A 19,329-nucleotide genomic window follows, 5' to 3' on the forward strand; every position below is an offset into this window, starting at 1 on the left:
ACAAGAAGAATGAGGAAACACTCAATGAACTGTCACAGAAAAATATGTGACATTGGTTACATTGAAGGAATGGTGGGATGCTTGAAATGGGCTATATTCCTGGAATATATAGGGAGAAACTTTAGAAGCATATGTGAGAAACAAGTAATAGTGATTATCTGTGAGAGGTAGCTGGGAACTAGAAGATGAAGGATGGGAGCTGGAGGGAGGGAAACGTCACCATATACCTTTAAATTTTGAGTCATATATATTATTCAGAAAAATGAAAGGACTTTATATATAGTTATTTATCTTGAAATTTTTAGACTATATATATATTTTGGAAAGCAGTATATATAGCAATAGTGTTATACTCTTTGATCCAGTACTCCCTAGAAATTTAATTCATGAAAACTAAAAAAGTACACATAACGAAAGCAACACTGTTCCTCTTCATGGTAGCAATACCTATAATAATGGGGAAAATATAAGCAACCTAAGTGTCAGTGTAGGGGAATTATTTAATTGAATATGACATACAGCATGATATAATGTGAAGCCACTGTGTAATATAATTAAGAAGACCATGCTGAAACATTTATCCATTCAACAAATATTTATTGTGTGCGTACTGTGTTTCAAGCATTGTTCTAGGTGTTAGGGATACAGCAAGAAATAAGAGCCTAAATAAATAAATAAATCCATACACCATTGGAACTGCCATTATTTGGGGGAAGACTGGCCACAGACCAATAGATATAATGTAAGAAATTAAGACCAGGCGCAGTGGCTCACGCCTGTAATCCCAACACTTTGGGAGGCTAAGGTGGGTGGAATCCCTGAGATCAGGAGTTCGAGACCAGCCTGGCCAACATGATGAAACCCCATCTCTACTAAAAATACAAAAATTAGCCAGGCGTGTTGGCACGCACCTATAATCTCAGCTACTCAGGAGGCTGAGGCAGGAGAATCGCTTGAACTCAGGCGGCGGAGGTTGCAGTGAGCTGAGATTGCACCACTGCACTCCAGTCTGGGTGACAGAGTGAGACTCTGTCTCAAAAAAAAAAGAAAGAAAGAAATGATGGTTACAACTTCAAATAAAGATAAGGGACAGTGAAGGTGGAGGTCTGCTATTTTTACGTAAGACTCAAGGAAAGCCTCACTGAGAAGGTAATACTTGAATGGAGATGGGTAAGTCATATAAATGTGTAGGGAGAGCATCTCAGCAGGGAGATCTGGTACTTGAGGATGCAAGAAGGGATCTGTTTGGCATGTTTGTGGAATGACAAGGAGGCCAGTGTTTCTGTGCATCACATACATGAAGGTCAGAGAGGTAGGGTAGGGTTGGGACTCTGATCATGAGGAGGTCTAAAAAGCCATGACAATAAGGCCTTTGGGTTTTTTTCCACGTGTGATACAAAGCCATTAGAAATTCTGGAACCCCTGCAGAAGTGATTCTAAATGACTATGTGAGAAGCAAGAGAGTCTGAGTCCTCCATTAGGGCAAGCTGGTGGATAAAGACATGGTGTAGAACTGGAGATATCCAAGAGGTAGAAAGGTAATTCAACTTCGCACTCTGATTGGATGTGGGAGGTGGAGAAAAGGGAGGGATCCAGAAAGATTCTAAGGTTTGGGCAACAAGATGAATGGTGGTACCATTAATGAGACAGAAAATTCAGGAGGGAGAAGAGTTGGAGAAAGCTGAGAAGATGATGTGTTTTGTTTTAAACATGTTGAATTTGTTGAGGGACCTGTGAGTCACAAATATCAAAAGGAAGAAAAGTAAAATGAACCCTGTCATGTTTGATCAGAATTAGGGTAGTACAAACTCATGATTTTCAAGATGGATGGATGAATGAATAGAAGTCAGTGTGTGTGAGAGGGTGTATATGTGCACACACTTCCCAGCTATTCTAAGAGGCCCTGGGACAGTGATACGTCAGTAGCAATGAGCACACCTAGTGCCAGATAGTAGCTTTTAAATACCTGAAGGGACTTGGCAAAGTGGCTGATTCCAAGTTTGGATGAGAGAAGATACAAGATGAGCCTTGAAATCTTGTTATGTTAGAAAGTAAGAATGTTCTCAAAGAATGATGGGGACATCAAAAAGAAAAAGGACACCAAAGCTAGCTTGAAAGAGTCCCCAACTAGCCAAATCTGGGGCAATTCATGCATCAAAATAAAAGATAGTTATGGATTATAAACCATTCAGTAAGACTCCATGAGTCACACTGATATAAAAACAAATGAAAAATAAAAATGAAAAAGAATTTAAGAAAATGAATGAATTGGAAATTTGATAAGGAATAGAATATTAGACGGTTTCACAGTATCTCCCACATAATGTTTTTTAACTTCAAAAGGAAAAAGAGTAACTTATAGTTGAGAAGCCTGACAGATATCACCTTAAGTTTTCAAAAGTGAACATCATCAGTATCGGGACAAATTAAAATAATGTAATTATTTTAATTACACAGAATTTAATTATTGTAATACACAGAATGTAATTAGAAGCCAGCCCGGGATGCAAACCTATAGTCCCAGCCACTCAGGGTGCTGAGGTGAGAGGATCACTGGAGTCCAGGAGTTTGAGGTTGTAGTGCACAATGATCATTCCTGTGAATAACCACTGTAATCTAGCCTAGGCAGCATAGAAAGAGCCCGTCTTAAGAAAAAGTGGAAAGAATGCAAAACAAACAAACAAACAAAAAATAGTACACAGCATCACTTCTGTGTTATTTTTACCAATGATACATCAACTGAATCTCATAATCAGAAGAAATCAGACAAACCCAAAATGAGGGTTCATACCCTGCAGAATACCTGAACTGTTTCCTTACAAAATGTCAGGGTTATGAAAGTCAAGGAAAGACTGAGGAACCATTCCAGACTGCAGAGTATTAAAAGACATGATAACTAAATGCAGCCCGATTCTGAACTATCTCCTTTTGCTCTAGGACGTTACCAGGGCAATGGGTGAAACATGAGTGAGTAGGAAGATTAGATGGAGGGAAGATTAGGATTCATGTCCTCCTTTTATGGCTGTAGAGCGGTTATATGGGAAAAAGTCCTTATTTGTAGGAAAAACACACAAAAGTATTTGGGAATGAAGGGGTATCATGTCAGGAAGTTACCCTCAAATAATTCAGGGGAAAAAAAACATGATTTTTACTGTATTTAGAACTTTTTAGTAAACTTGAGATTAAAAACTTTAAAGGGATGGTTTAACATATACAAGTCAATAAATACGATAACATCACATTGACAAAATATAAAAACAAAAATCATATGATCATTTTAATAGATGCAGAAAAAGCATTCAATAAAATCCAGCATCCCTTTATGATAGAAACCCTCCACAAACCTGGCATAGAAGGGACATACGTCACAGTAATAAAAACCATATATGACGAACCCACAGCCAACATCATACTGAATGGGGGAAAAGCTGAAAGCATTCCCCTTGATAACTGTAACAAGACAAGGGTGCCCACTGTCACCCTTCTATTCAACGTAGTACTGGGAGTGCTAACCAGAACAATCAGGCTACAGAAAGAATTAAAGGGCACCCAGATAAGAAAAGAGGAAGTCAAACTGGTATTGTTTCCACTCATATGATTGTATACTTAGAAAATCCTAAAGACTCCTCCAAAAGACATCTAGACTTGATAAACAAATTCAGCAGAGTCTGAGAGTACAAAATCAATGTACACAAATCGTAGCACTGCTATACACCAACAGTGACCAAGCTGGGAATCAAATCAAGAACCCAGTCTTTCTTACAATAGCTGCAAAAAATAAAATACCTAGAAATATACTTAACCAAGGAGGTGAAAGATAAAGAGAACCGCAAAACACTGCTGAAAATGATCATAGATGATAGAAACAAATGTAAACACGACTCATCTCATGGATTGGAAGAATCACTATCATGAAAATGATCATGCTGCCCAAAGCAACCTACAGATTTAATGTAAATCATATCAAAATACCAACATCATTTTTCACAGAATTAGAAAAAACAGTCCTAAAATTCATAGGCACCAAAAAAGAGCCTGAATAGCCAAAGCAATAGTAAGCAAAAAGAATAAACCTGGAGGTGTCATGTTACCTGACTTCAAATTATACTATAAGGCTATAGTTACCTTATATCAGCATGGTGCTGATACAAAAGTAGATACACAGACCACTGAAAAAGAATAAAGAGCCCAAGAAATAAGGCCAAATACTTACAGCCAATGGATCTTCAACAAAGCATATAAAAACATAAATTAGGGGAGGGACACCCTATTTAATCAATGGTGATGGGAAAACTGAAAAGCCACATGGAGAAGAATGAAACTGGATCCTCATCTCTTACCTTATACAAAATCAACTCAAGATGGATCAAAGACTTAAATCTAAGACCTGAAACCATAAAAATTCTAGAAGATAACCCAGGAAAAACTCTTCTGGACATCCCTTAAGCAAAAAATTCATGACTAAGAACCCAAAAGCAATTACAACAAAGACAAAAAAATAAATAAATGGGACCTAATTAAACTACAAAGCTTCTGCACAGCAACAGAAATAATCATCAGAGTAAACAGACAACTCACAGAATGAGAGAAAATATTTGTAAACTATGCATCTGACAAAGGACTAATATCTAGAATCTACAAAGAACTCAAGCAAATCAGCAAGGAAAAAAGAGACAAGTAATCCCATCAAAAAGTTGGCAAATGACATGAATAGACATTTCTTAAAAGACAATTTACAAATGGCCAACAAACATGAAAAAAAAATGCTCAACATCACTAATTATCAGGGAAATACAAATTAAAACCGCAGTGAGATAGCACCTTACCCCCTCAAGAATGGACATTATTTTGAAAGTTAAAAAACAATAGATACTGGAACAGATGTGGTGAAAGGGGAACGCTTATGCACTACTGGTGGGAATGTAAGTTAGTACAGGTCTATGGAAAACAGTATAGAGATTCCTTAAAGAGCTAAAAGTAGATCTACCATTTGATTCAACATTCCCACTGCTGGGTATCTACCCAAAGGAAAGTAAATCATTATTTTAAAAAAGACACCTATACACATATTATTTATTGCAGCACAATTCGCAGTTACAAAGATAGGGAACCAACCTAAGTGACCATCCATCACACAATGAGTAGATTTTAAAAAATCACTATACACACCATGGAATACTTCTCAGCCATAAAAAAAGAACAAAACAATGGCTTTTGCAGCAACTTGGATGGAGCTGGAGGCCATTATTCTAAATGAAGTAACCCAGGAATGGAAAACCAAATACTGTATGTTCTCACTTAGAAATGGGAGCTAAGCTGCCAGCACACAGAGACATACAAAGTGATATAATGGACTGCAGAGACTCAGATGGGGGAGAGTGGGAGAGGGTGAAGAATAAAAAAACTACCTATTGGGTACACTGTACACTACTTAGGTGATGGATGCACTAAAACCTCAAAATCTCAGACTTCAACACCATACAATTAATCTGTGTAACCAAAAATTACTTGTACCTACAAAAGCCATTGAAATTTTTAAAAAATAAATAAGGGTCAGAAATTAAATAAATAAAAACTTTTTTAAATGATCAGAAAAGTGAGTAGGAGGCAGTCAAATGGAACTGTGAGGCCCACACTTTCTCAAAAGGTTGGCAGGAAAGAGAGGGTGACATACGCTCCCAGCAGAGACTGCACTGAGCATTTGGAGCCAGTGTGTAGAGAGGGAAGAGATACACCTAGGTTACATGGTGACCACTGCAAAGCAAAATCCTAGAGGCTGTGTTTTGCTGGGCACCCAGGTCCAGTGGAAAGAGCAGGCTGAGCAGGCAGCAGGAGGACGTCAGCTGGGCACGGCAGGCAGTTCCAAGGTGGGCTGGCTGGAAACAAAACTAATTTCTACCTAGGAACCTTCCTTCTCTCTGAGAACTAGAGTTGTCTTCTGAAAGTGGCCGTTGTCTGCTGTCTTAAGTACAGTAAACTGAATATGGTTAGTCTTCAAATTTGAAATTACTTCATTGAAAAATGTATCAAAACAATTTAATATTTCTCAGTGATACTGTTCCTAAAACAGGTTTTCTTAGGATTGCAGAATTTACAAAATTACCGTTGATATTTGAAAAAGAAGAAAGCCTTGTATGTGTATGCATTTGCCAAGGCAGCTTGTTTTTTTATTTGGTAGGGTTAGAGCAGGTAGAACATGTATGCATACTTCACAAAAACAGGTGATTTATAAGCCATTGCATTAGACAGGACTGGTTTCCAAGCCGGTCAGTCAGCTTAGAATGTGAAACCCTGATTCAGAAGCGAATCCCCTAAGGATGATTCAACGCTGTGTTTCCTGTTGTGCCAGTAGGCCCACTACAGTAGTGGTTTACCCCCACCTCACCCAGTTCATTAGACTCTGGCCCAGTCCCACACTGGAACTATAGAGCCTGAAGACTATATGAGCAACTGTCTTCTCATTCTCCTTAGACTGTTCATGACTAAGGAGAGGGATGCTAATCCATTCCATGGAGTGGAGCCTCAGGGTTTACAGGCTTTATTCCCTCCAAGAACTCTGCCTCTGAAAGCCTGTGTGACTCTTGTGTGGGCCAACATGCCCTTTGGTGGCCTAAGGGAAGCTGTAGGACACTAAATTACCCATGGTACCACCAAAACCTGCATCTCCAGGCCCATGTCTTGTTCCTTACTCTATACCCAGTTAGAAACCCTTGGCCCCTCGGGTTTCAGTGATGAATGGGCATGGGAAAGTGGGAATACCAAATGGCTGCTCATTTGGTAGTCAGTTGGGGAATGCATGAGAGAAAATAAGACCACAGTGTGCCCAGGGATGCTGAGCTGATGGCACATTTTGAGCAATAAACTTTCTTAGTGTAGATCCCTCCTTCCTTGCTCTCTCTTTTCCTTCATTGTTCTTGTCCTAATTTACAACTTCACTAAGTTCTTCCTTTCCCACTTGTATACTTTGTAGCAATATATGTTTTGGTTTGTGAACTACCTCATATTGTCCCCAAGGGCAGGAACTATGTCTTATGTCCCTTTTCCCCATGAAGGGTGAATAAATGCCTGTTGATTAACTCAACTTGGTGTAACAAGCATATATTATCTATAATGCATAAGTCGCTGAGCTAAGGACTCTGACAGGTACATAGGGAATAAGAAATATGATTCCTGCCTTCAAGAAACTTCCAGGAGAGAGAAAAGATCTCCTCATGTTATTATAATACATAGTAAATGTGATGAGAACTAAAAGACAAAAAAAAAAAAAAAAAGAAAAACACTTTTTAACGCAAAGAAAAAAAGGAAAAAGAATTGCTTACACCATGAGAATAAGAGAAGTCTTCATACAAGACATGGAGTTTCAGTTTGACTTGAAAAATGATACCTAGATGAGTGGGAGTAGCAAGGACTATCAGATTCTATGAGGGGAACAGGTGGGAGCCAAGATAGATAGGGGCGTGGTAGCATCTTGATCTTAGACCCCACCATGTGTGTACCAAGAGGCATGCAGGAGCCATTGGGATACTCCCAAAGTTCTCTGGCCAGGTGAGTGACATGATTAACTGTATTCAATAAGAAGGAGCACTGTAGTAGCAACCTGCAGGAGAGGTTAGAAGAAAGGAAAGAACAGGGGTTAAGAGACAGGTTGGGAATCATCTGCCTAATCCATGTAGGTGGCAGGAAGGACAAGACCATGACAATGGGGATGAGGAGGAGAATATTAAAAAGGTGATGCAGAGGGAAAATGGACAGGTTACAGCAACTGGATGTGAAAGGAAATAGAGTACTCCCAGGTTTTGAGACTCGGTGACTGGGAGAACGGTGGGGCATTCTTCAAGAGGGATCTCTGCATAATGATGGTAAAGTAACAGATCTATAGAAAGAGAGATACTGGCCAGTTACATTAGCTGTGTATTCGTGACCTAAATAAATGCAGCAGTGATTTTATTCTGTGTACCCTAGGAAATACAGATGCATTCGTATAACTCTTTGTCAATGATAAAATTCTGGTTGATCTTCTTGAGAAGGTTTAGACTCTTTTCTTTCTTAATACCTACACCCATATAAGACATTATCTTTTAATACAACTGGCATGATGTATATGTTCTTAAAATGGCATAATACCTTACATTTTTGGTCCATTGAGTTTTGACATGGGTGTCAGGCAATTCAATGGAGAAAGAAGAGTCATTCCAATCAGTGGTTTTGGAATGACTAGGTATCCACATATAAAAGAATTAAAGTGGACCCCTGCCTCATACCATGCACAAAAATTACTGCAAAATGGATCACAGACCTAACGTAAGAACTAAATTTCTCAGAAGATAATGTAGGACTATATCTTCCTAACCTTATGTATTAGGCAATGGTTTCTTGGATGTGACAACAAAATCATAAACAAAAGAAAAAATACATAAATGGGACTTCATCAAAATTAAAAACTTTAATGCGTCAAAAAACAAATTTGCAAATCACTAATCTGATAGGGGACTTGTATCTGGAATATGTAAAAAACACTTACAACTCAACAATAAAAAGATACCCAAATAAAAGATGGTTGAAAAATTTGAATAGACATTCAAAATATGCAAATGGACAGTAAGCACATGATGATCAACATCATTAGATACTAGGGAAATGCAGATAAAAACCACAATGAGATACCACTTCACAGTCACTAGGATGGCAATAAAAAGAAGGACAATACTAAGTGTGGATGAATTCAGATGTGGAGAAGTTGGAATCTTTGCACACTACCTGATGAGAATGCAAAATGTTGCAGCCATTTTGAGAAACAGTGGGGCAGTTCCCCAAAAAGTTAAACATGGAATTACCATATAACCCAGAATTTCCACTGCTAGGTATATACTCTTAAGAATTGAAAACATATGTCCATGTAACTTCTACACAATCACTCCATAGCAACATTACTCATAATGCAAAAATGTCAAAACAACTGCAATGTCTGTCAGCTGATAGAAGATAAATAAATGTGATATATCCATGTAATGGAATATCTTTCAGCAACAAAAAGGAATGAAACACTGATCCATGCTATAACATGAGTGAACCTAGAAAACATCATGCTAAGTGAAAAGAAGCTAGGCATAGAAGGCCACATATCATATGAGTCCATTTATGTGAAATAACTAGAACAGGCAAATCCATAGAGGCAGAAATCCAGTCAATTGTTGCCAGGGACTCAGGGGAGGGGAGAATAGGAGTAATTGATGGATGGAGGTTTCCTTTTGGGATGATAAAAATATCCTGGAATTAGATAGCGCTGATGGTTGCAGAACATTGTGAATATACTTAATGCCACTGTGGTACACTTTAAAAGGATTAAAATAGTAAATTTTATTTTATGTGTATTTTGCTACAATATAAACAGGTCCATTCTATGGTATGTGAATTATACCTCAGTAAAGCTGTTATAAAAATAAAAGGCATAATAGCTTGTTTTAATTACCAGGGAATTGTGCTGAGGAAAAAAAAATCCAATCCCAAAATTTGTATACTGGATGATTCAATTTTTATAACATTTTTGAAATGGCAAAATTTTAGAAGAGAGGACAGTTTAGTGTTTTTCTGATGTTAGTCATGAGGGTTGGGAGATGGAAGGAGGTGAGTTATTAAAGGGCAGCCTGAGGGACCCTTATGGTGATGGAACTGTTAAGTATTTTGACTGTGGTAGAAGGTACAGGATCCTACACAGGTGATAAAACTGTCAAACTAAATATGTGACACACATCCAAGTAAAAGAGTGGCAGGTTTTATCAATGTCAATATCCTAGTTGTGATATTGTATTATTGTTTACTAGTACATATAGTTTATACTCTTGGGGTAACTGGGTAAGGTGTACAAGGGTTCTCTCTGTGGTATTTCTTAGGACTGCATGCGATTCTACAATTAATAAAAGTTTCAATTAATAAAAAGGCAGGCTGGAAGCAATGACTCTTGCCTCCAATCCCAGCACTTTGGGAAGCGAAGGCAGGAAGATCCCTTGAGCCCAGGAGTTCCAGACTAGCCTGAGCAATACAGCGAGACCCCATCTCTACAAAAAATTTAAAAATTAGCTGGGCACGTTAGCACAGGCCTTAGTCCCAGCTATTTGGGAGAGTGCAGTGGAATGATCACTTGAGCTCAGGAGGTTGAGGCTACACTGAGCCATGATCATGCCACTGCACTCCAGCCTGAGCAACAGATTGAGACCCTGTCTCAAAAAAAAAAAAGGCAAAAGAGGTAAGTATCTTTGAAAACTTGTTCCATGGGTAAACGTCTATCAAATTACAAGATGTCTTGGCCGGGTGTGGTGGCTTACACCTGTAATCCCAAGCACTTTGGGAGGCCTAGGCGGGCGGATCACCTGAGGTTGGGAGTTTGAGACCAGCCTGACCAACATGGAGAAACCCCGTCTCTACTAAAAATGCAAAATCAGCTGGGCGTAGTGGGCATGCTTGTAGTCCCAGCTACTCAGGAGGCAGAGGCAGGAGAATCGCTTGAACCTGGGAGGCAGAGGTTGCAGTGAGCCGAGACCCGCAATTGCACTCCAGCCTGGGCAGCAAGAGAGAAACTCCATCTCAAAAAAAAAAAAAAAAAAAAAAGTTCGATATTCACCGGCAGTAAACAAATCGAAGTCTAGACTGGCACCAGTTGTGTCAGCGGTTTTATTTGTGTCTTCCTTAAAGACCAAGCTTGCAGCAGGGTTTTGTTGTTGTTAATCTCAGCAACACAATATTTTTCTAAAATAAAGATGATGTGTGAGTATGGAAAAGGCCTTTCTTGGCCAGACTTGGTGGCTCATGCCAGTAATCCCAGCACTTTGGGAGGTCGAGGCCGATGGATCGCCTGAGGTCAGGAGTTCGAGACCAGCCTGGCCAACGTAGTGAAACCCCGTCTCTACTAAAAATACAAAAAAATTAGCTGGGCGTGGTGGCAGGCACCTGAACCCTAGCTACTCAGGAGGCTGCGGCGGGAGAATCGCTTGAACCGATGGGGTGGAGATTGCAGTGAGCCAAGATCGCACCATTGCACTCCAGCCTGATCAACAAGAGCAAAACTCCATCTCAAAAAAAAAAAAAAGAAAAGACCCTTCTCAGCCGGTCACAGTGGCTCACACTTGTAATTCCAGCACATTGGGAGGCTGAGGCTGGTGGATCACTTGAGCCCAGGAGTTTGAGACCAGCCTGGGCAACATGGCCTAGCCCTGTCTCTACCAAAAATACAAAAATTAGCCAGGCGAGGTAGTGAGTGCGCCTGTGGTCCCAGCTACTCTGGAGGCTGAGGTGGGAGGATCAGTTGAGCCCAGGAGGTGGAGGCTGCAGGGAGCCGAGATGACAGCACGGTACTCCAGCCTGAGAGACAGAAGGAGGGTGGCCCTGTCTCAAAAGAAAAAAAGGCTGAGGGTTTTTGTCCTCTTCTTTTGGTTAAGTCACTTTTAGGAAAGTAAGATTGTTACTCCTTTCGGTTCATTGATATTTAAAAGTTTACATGTCACACTTTTATTCCAGCAAAGAGAAAATATGATTTTTAAATGAATAAAAAACACATTTCTGTGCAGTAGAAGTCGTGCTAACATCTCATGTTAAAAAGATAAACAACAGGATTAACTGTTTACTTTGGGAGTGCAGAGGCTGGTTGTTTTTGAGAAGAAGAACACAATGTCCTGCTGTCTCTGGTTTCCCGGCCGTCCTCCCAAGCCTCTGCAGGAGTGGGCGAGGCCCCCGCCCCCAATGCTTCCCCTCCCCCACCCGCCCCGCCCTCGCTCTCGCCCCCGCCTTTTCTCAGTGGCTCCCTTGCGCTCAGGTTCCAGCCCTCTTCTCCCCATGCTCCCTTTTTTTCTCTCTCTGGTTTTATCACTTCTTCCTCTGATTTCTTCTGTTTTTTCCTTGGGTTGAGGCTTCATAAGAGATTATAAAGTGAAGGGCAGGTCTTTGTTGATCTTTAGAGCCTGCTTAAGTTGACAGTGACCTAGAATGAAACAGCCGGGCCTGACTCCGATTCCGGGAATTCTTGGTGGACTGCTAAGAACTGCTCCCATAACTCACGTAAACATCCCACATAGCCACTTAATCTGCCCTCTCAGCACATGCGTGCGCAGGCACACACGTTTGCTGTGTTCTCGCTGTCCCTCCTTCGTGTAGCTATGAAACTGAGCCAGTGAATGAAAGAAAGGGAAAACACGTAGTTTTGGAAACGAGGAAGGGACATTTAAAACTTTTTTAAAAGAGAAATTGAATTGTACTCCCACAACTTCCACTACAAATCAAGAGTTTTATTTTTTTATTCCCTGTGATTTGTTCTGTTGCCTTGACAGATAAGACATGTATTTTTACAGTTTTTGAAATATTCTTTAATTGGCATAATGGACATTAAGTTGGTAAGAAAAGGAAAAAAATTCTTAAAGACAAATATTAACTTCATAATGGACTTTTATACTTCCAACGAGAACAAGGAACCTCTTATCTGTCTTATTTTATGTTGCTGGGAATGCGCGGTGGAATGTGGTTTCATTTGGCACCAGTTTTAATCGGCTCTTCCAACATGGTCCAGGCCTCACCCTCATGGCTCAGAAATGCACAGAGTCCAAGTCCTGCAGAATGGCTGCTGATTCCTGAAACAGGCGATTCTGCTGCTACCCTGTTTCCCTGGAATCACTTTCCGACTGCTGCCTTGTTTTCCCAGTTGAGAGGGTTGGAGTGTGGGTGGCTAAGGGCAGGGACCCGCTGTAGACATGGTATTCTAATGATTATGTATTGCTTTACCCACAATGGAGCTTTACCTTGCAAAGCAAAACAGCAGTAGCTGAATGATGAGGTCACCATTGTAAGGCCGCATCTGTGTGAAATGGTATGCCCTGTGCCGTTCTCAAGCACCGTCCTGTGAGCACCTTCCCATAAGATTAGGCCTTTTATAAAAACGCAGACACCTGCTTCAGGACTTAGGAGAGCTGGCACTTAATGAGAGGGAACCCTATTTTCTTGTCAGTTAACTACATCTGTAATAACGCGCATTTATCTGGTAGGTGAAGGAAACTAAGATTTTGAGCACAGAAGAGATGCAGGCACTTAACTGACTGTGAAACGAGTTCACATAATCTGGATTGTGCAGGTACCCGAACTCCTAGTGCCTGTGTCCATTCGTGTCATGTGGTGCCTGCTCCCCTGCAGACCGCAGTCTTACAGTCATGAAAGTGGGGGTTATTTGGGTGAGTGTCTATGGGAGAAACATTGATCTTAAACGTTAAATAAGTGGAATTCACTTGGCGGACTCTTATTCCAAGGAGTTTTGAATGACTTTCTGGCTGATGGAATCAGTGCAGTTCTGAGACTCTCATTCTAAACACGTGTCCTACTTCTTCTCTGTGAGATATTTTATCATGGCTGTTCTAAGCACTTATCTAAGTTAATCACTCCTGTAGATAGCAGCGTCCCCTCACACCAGGTATAAGGGACCCACCAACCATGCTCAGTGCTGCATGGGGCAGAGAAGTCGCCTGCAGCCCAGGCCTTAGCTCAAGATCACTAGCAGCGGAGAGTGTGGTGTACTGGATGCATACCTTTGCCTTGGCAGTGGATATTCTATGGCAGGACAGCAAAGGAAGGTACTCAACTGCTTCCCAAAGTGGAAGCTCCATTTTATGAACATTAATCACATAACTTTAAGATGTCAAATCTCTTGAGCCTGCTGTGGCCTGGCTAGCCACTGGTTCCCAGTATTTCAGAGCTTACTAAGGACAGTGCCGGTGTCTGCTGGTTGTCATGCAGAGCACAGCCACACACAGTGAGCATCTGCTCCTCAACTTGGGTGCTGGTGCCTGAGCTGCAGCTGCAGCCTTCTGTATAGATACATATCTATTTAACATTCCTTAAACAAAAATAACTGAAAGGACTTCTAGAGAGTATCCCCTTATCTTATAAAAGGACTCTCAGCCCAGAGAGCTTCTGTGCCTTGTCGATAGTGGCAGAGCTGGGATCCCAATGTTCCTGCCCTCCTGTTTTGAGTCACATTCTCCATAGAGCAGTTTGCCCTTTCCAGTTCTGTGTTAATCAGCCCCGTTCTCACTTGCATCCTGCCTCAAGTCACTTGAGCAGCCTCTGGGTTCTTCCACAGCTCCCTGTTCTCTGAAATGAGGCCCATCCAATGCCTGATGCCGAGGCTGCTCTACACTCTTCACACCCACTCACCTCCTCCAAACCTCAGGCCAGCGCAGGCGCTCTGTCCCGCATCCCTTACCCACAACTATGCTCTCCGGTCTCTACCTTGAAATGTTTCTTGAATGTGTTTTCACATGCTGACAGAAGCCAAAGAGACAAAGAGGGTGGCAGCATCTGAGGACTGGGACCAGGCATGGAGGGGAGGGCACCAGGATGGACTTGGAAGCCCATGTCTCATCCTGAGGCAGCCACTACCAGGGTTGCAGGTTTCTCAAGATAACTAGAAAGTTGAATTTTATGTAAAGTCTTCCGGTTCTTAATTTTAGTTACTAGTTTCTGAAAACGTTAACACTATATAAACAAAAGAAAACATGCTAGCCAGTGAGCACTACTTTGCACCTTCACTCCTTCCTCTCAGGCATTTGTCATTGATTAGGGCGGTGGACTCCCACTGGGTCTAAAGAGACTGTCTAAAAGTTCTCTCTTCAAGCGAACTCCTCACAAAACCCTTTCCCTCACCAATGCCGTTAGAGAAAATAATTTTTATCAAATTTTTAATTTTTTCCTAAATATGTTTAATTTTAAAGTAAGAATAATGCAACAAATAGTCTTTCCTCTTATCCCTGCTTTCTCCTATTGCTATGGTCTGAATGTTTGCATCTCCCCCAAAATTCATATGTTGAAATCTTCACCCCCAAGATATTAGGGGGTGGGACCTTTGGGATTAACATCCTTATAAAAGAGGCCCGAGAGAGTCATTAACCCTTCCACCATAGGAGGTTGCTTGGAAAAGACAGCCGTCTATGAGGCAGCAGGCCCTCGCCAGATGCCAAACCTGCTGGTGCTTTGATCTGGGACTTCCCAGCCTCCAGAAGTGTGAGCAATACATTTCTATTGTTTATGACCCCCCCAGTCTGTGGTATTTTTGTTAGAGCAGCTCAAATGGACTAAGACACCTATCTTGTCTTTCTCTCTTATTATCTTCTAGCCTCCTTCCAGTGTGGAAAACCTCTTTCCCATCCTAGGGTTTCATACATGCTATGCTCTCTATTTTCAGTGTTCTCTCAGCCTTTGCATGACTCGTTGCTTCTCTCTGTTTAGGCTCAGCTTAAAGATCACCTTCCTTTAAGAAGCCTTCCCTGACGACCCTGACTAGACCATCCTACCACCCCAGTGCTATCTCTCACAGCACTCTTTATTTCCTTTCTAGCACTCACACAATCTGTGGTTGCACATTTGTGTGTGATTGGTCTCTCTTGCCAAGGAGCACAGACGGCAGGGACTGTTTGCCCACTATCCTGTACCTAGCACCTCACAGAGGGTCTATCCAGGAGGCAGTCCTGTTGTATTTAGCACATGAATGAATGGATCATTGATTTACTAGAAACCCTAAGAAGGCCAAGGCACTGTTTTGGAGCACAATGACAAACCCCCAAGTGCTTTTGTTATCAAGGATCTTGTGACACTTATTTCATGGCTGTGCAGCCCTTCATGCCTCACTGCGTGTGTTGTACTTCCATTATCTGGCTTGGCAATTTTGTACTTGGCTCATTTCTTGTGTTCAAACAAATCAAGATGTCTCAAGAAATAACAACTCACACTTAAGTCTACAAATTCAGAATGGATAGTTTCCAAATACTCTCAAGACTTACAAATAAGGGCGAAAGACCCATTTTGTTTTCTCACACGACGCATGCTAATCATCTAGAGAATCTTTATTTCCGGTGGGAATAAATCGAAGAAACAGAAGACCAACTTTCAAAATAGCAGAATGAGGACACAGTGGATTCTCTCTCCAACAAACATTTAGCTGGAGAAAATTATGAAAGACAAGCATTTAAAATCTCTAGAAATTGTCCTCAGGGCATACAGCAAATGGAGAAACATTCCATGAATGGAATCAAAAATAACTATTAAATCTAAGTGAGAACGGCAAGTCTACGGTCTGTGAGCCACAACCCACTCCCCAACCATCCAAACTCATTTTATAGAAACTAACTTGGGGCTCTACTCCAGGGAGTCTAGTCACGAAGATGGTCCCCTCTTCCCCCAGCTCCCAGTGTAGGGTACATTTCACCCTTCATGGCCAGCCTTCAACATTTCTCATCACCCACCAAATGAGTCAGGCCAAGATTACGGACCTGATTGTCCCACTCCAGCTCACCCGTAGGTTGGAGGCTTCGTGCTAGAGAGGCAAGCCCAGAAGACTAGTTGGGGGAGGTGGGAAAGGCAATAGAAACTGCATTTGGGGAGGTCCAGATGTTTGATTTAGCCGATGAAGATTTCAAACCAGCCATTATAACTATGTTCAAAGAACTAAAGGAAACCATGTCTAAAGAATTAAAGGAATGTATGTTAATATTAACAATGTCTAATCAAATAGAGCATCAATAAAAAGATATAAACTATGAAAAGAACCAAATAGAAATTCTGGTGTTGAAAAGAACAACCACCAAAGTGAAAAATTCACCATAGGGGCTCAATAATAGATTTGAGACGGCAGAGCAAAGAATTCGTGGACTTGAAATTAAGATAATGAGGCAGGTCATGGTAGCTCACGCCTGTAATCCCAGCATTTTGGGAGGCCAAGGCTGGTGGATCACTTCAGCTCAGGAGTTTGAGACCAGCCTGGGCGACATGGAAAAACCCCATCTCTACAAAAAACACACCAAAAAATTAGCTGAGTATGGTGGACTTGGGAGGCTGGAGTGGAAGGATCACTTGAGCCCGGGAGGTCGAGGCTGCAGTAAGCCAAGATTGTGCCACTGCACTCCAGCCTGGGTGACAGAGTGAGACCCTGTCTCCAAAAAAAAAAAAAAAAGAGAGAGAAATTAAGATTATGTAATCTGAAAGAGAGAAAAGAATGGAGAAAATGAAAGAGAACCTCATAAAAATGTTGGACATGATTAAGTGCACCAAAATGTGTGTAATGAGAGTGCCAGAGAGAGGATGATGCAGAAAATATTTGAAGAAATAATGGCTGAGCACTTATCAAATTTGATGCAAAATTTTAATAAGTTAAAATGTGTAATGTATTACATACACCTAGACACCTCAAAGTCAAAATGTTGAAAACCAGAGATAAAGAGAAAATCTTGAAAATAACAAAAGAAACATGATTCATCATATATTAATACAAGGGAACCCCAGTGACAGTCCAGCTGACTTCTCATCAGAAACAATGGAGGCCAGAAGGCACTGGGATATATCTTCAAAATGCTGAAAGAAATTAAATTGCTTACACCATACTTACTTTCTGGCCTTTAATTCCTGAGGTTAGGTGAGTAGGATTGAACATGAATTATTTTATCTTAGCTCGCCTTTTCATTTTTATAGAAACCAAAGACGGCAGTTGTTCACCTTCATTTTGAAGTATTCTAGCTTTTTAATTGTTTGGACTAGACCTAATTATTAGCTACAGAACCCTAATTTTTATATAAAATTTCCTTCAGTCACAGAACCATGAGAAATTAGTTTGTACTATATAAATATCTTATAGCCGCTACAAATTAAATAATGTCATACGTATCTGTGGAAATGTTAAGACTAGTTATCTTAAAATAGGCGATACATTCTTTCACATATCACTTGCTAAATACTGCTAATACACAGTGGGAGGACCTAAAATCCTGTTTTTCTGCATCAGGTGACCACTCAGGTATTTCCTGGCATTCTTGGGTATAAAAGATCATATTATCAAGGAGATTGAACACAGTAGTAATTTATATATGGTTTTGATATGTTAAAATACATATTAGAAAAAATATTGCTAACAACATTTTGGTGTTAGTGCTAATTTTTGAGAAACACCTATTAATACTTTGAGAGTATTAGTGTTTGATGACACATAAATTTTGTGCATTTTTTTAAAAAACATAATTTGGAAAAGCTTTAAATTGAAGGTTATTTGAAATAACCTCTTATTTATTTATGCCATGGTTTCCCTAGTCACTTTAAAAATTCATCACTTTTTAATTACTGTGTTTGAAAGGTTGATTAACCAATTTTTAAGTATTCATAGTTTTTTCTTCTTCTAGTTCTGTAGGCCTTTAAACTGTGCTGTCCAATAGGGTGGCTACTAACCACATGTGATTATTTATATTTAAACTAATTAAAATTAAATAAAATTAAAAATGTAGTTCCTCAGTCACATTAGCCACATCTCAAGTGCTCAGTAGCCACATATGGCTAGTAGCTACCACATTAGACAACATAGACATAGAACGTTTATTCCATACTTGCAGAGAGTTCTCTTAGAACACAGTGCTTTAGAATGATGGTCTATTCCTTATTGCTGACTACAGTGGTATATAAATCAATTTCACCTGCACTTGAATTCTAATGGAGGTTTAGCTCTGGAAATTAGGCTGGTATTTCCCCACTTTTGTAAATTTAAAGAGATATTTATATCAAATATGCTTATATATTCATTTCATTTTATTGTTAGTTTGCTTATTTAATGTTGTAAGGTTTTTGGGCAAGATAGTAAACCTTTCTGATCTTCAGTCTTCTATGTGCTAAATAGGGATAATAATAGCCTAGCTCCTAAGGGCCTTTTGAGGAGAAGAATGCAAACAGAACAGGATCTGGCACTAACCCACATACACTATGAAAAAAAATTAATGTTTGTATTTTAAGCTTCAGATTTGTGGGAGTAATGTGTATAGCAACATACAACGAATGCAGTAGGAGTTAATAACAAAAACATAAAAATCCCTATAAAATTTGAAAAATACTTCCTATTGGGTCAGAAAAGAAATAATGACAATTTTAAAATATCTACAACTAATGAAAAGTAAAAATACTAAATATTAAAATTTATGTGATGTCATTGACTTGATATTTAGAATAAATTTTAGTCAAATTAGCTCAACTTTAAAAAGAAGAAAGGGGCCAGGCGCGGTGGCTCACACATGTAATCCCAACACTTTGGGAGGCAAAGGCAGGCAGATGACCTGAGGTCAGGAGTTCGAGATGAGCATGGCCAACATGGTGAAACCCCATCTCTATTAAAAATACAAAAATTAGCCTGGTGTGGTGGTGCACGCCTGTAGTCCCAGCTACTTGGGAGGCTGAGGCACAAGAATCACTTGAACCTGGGAGGCAGAGGTTGCAGTGACCCGAGATCATGCCATTGCACTCCAGCCTGGGCAACAGAGGGAGACTCAGTCT

The 19,329-nt window shown here is 40.3% G+C and overlaps 1 protein-coding gene across 44 annotated transcripts in view; it reads left to right on the forward strand.

The window, feature by feature from the left end:
- SPIDR (scaffold protein involved in DNA repair) overlaps window positions 1–19,329 on the forward strand; it is a 484,346-nt gene that overhangs the window by 387,687 nt on the left and 77,330 nt on the right. The gene's annotated exons all lie outside the window — the stretch shown is intronic.

This window comes from Macaca fascicularis, chromosome 8 (assembly GCF_037993035.2).
Source record: "Macaca fascicularis isolate 582-1 chromosome 8, T2T-MFA8v1.1".
Taxonomy (NCBI): domain Eukaryota; kingdom Metazoa; phylum Chordata; class Mammalia; order Primates; family Cercopithecidae; genus Macaca; species Macaca fascicularis.